This window comes from Gavialis gangeticus, unplaced genomic scaffold, assembly GCF_001723915.1.
Source record: "Gavialis gangeticus isolate Ggan-Ray unplaced genomic scaffold, GavGan_comp1, whole genome shotgun sequence".
Taxonomy (NCBI): domain Eukaryota; kingdom Metazoa; phylum Chordata; order Crocodylia; family Gavialidae; genus Gavialis; species Gavialis gangeticus.
Genome location: NW_017728992.1, coordinates 189,980,442 through 189,981,364, shown reverse-complemented (window position 1 = coordinate 189,981,364; position 923 = coordinate 189,980,442).

The window sequence follows — 923 nt, the reverse complement described above, 5'->3', positions numbered from 1 at the left end:
CCCCCCCCCCCACACACAAGCACTCACTATCTATAATGGACAGTCCATGTACGGACCAGTCTGCGTTCATAGAGAGAGGAGAGGTTTAGCTGTCTTGGTGCTCTCTCTCATTCTCTGGCCTGTGTATGATGGGTGGGGGAGACTGGGAGGGACCCACTTCTTACCCAGTATAGGTCGCATTATAACAGTTCTGAGTGCAGAGGCACAAGGCTGCAGTAGGGATGACCCTGGGGGATCTACCAGGTTCAGGTGTGAACCCTGCAGCCTGAAGGGCAACCCCCTTGCACTCATGGAGCAATGTGAGTGTGCTTCCCCCTATGCAGCCTCTGGGCCACATGGGAGATGTTGTCATTCTGCTTTTGCTGATGGAAACTATGGCACTGATCTCTACCTAAGTGGAAGCAGGTTGAGATGAATTCAGCTGGAGTGAGAACAGAACCAGGACCAGGGTGTGTTGAGTCATCCAGGACGTGATCTGACATCGAAAATTAAAATGGCCCTTTGAGGTCTGTTTCCATGTTAGCACCACTGCCTGGTGGAAGAGATAAATGACTTAACCCCTCAACCCGCTGATGGGCTACGTACCTCCCCTGGCTGTTGATCATGGTTTCCTATGAAGTGGAAAGAGAACAAAGCCAGTGGCTAAATAATTATGGCTACAAACCATCTGGGCAACCACATTTTCTGGCTGGATAGCCCAATTAAAGATCTATCTTAATCTCTGCTAAGTTACCTTCAATATTTTCCCTTACCTGCTTTCTCTGTAGGACAGCATCTTCATTACAAAATATCATAAAATGTAAGCTCCCACAGCTGGGTCCAGTCAAAGCCAATGGAAAGATCACCAGGATTTTAGGAGCCTTTATGCCTAATTTTCTCATGTATTAGATGAACCTAATGTAAACCTATGGAAAAGATGCACT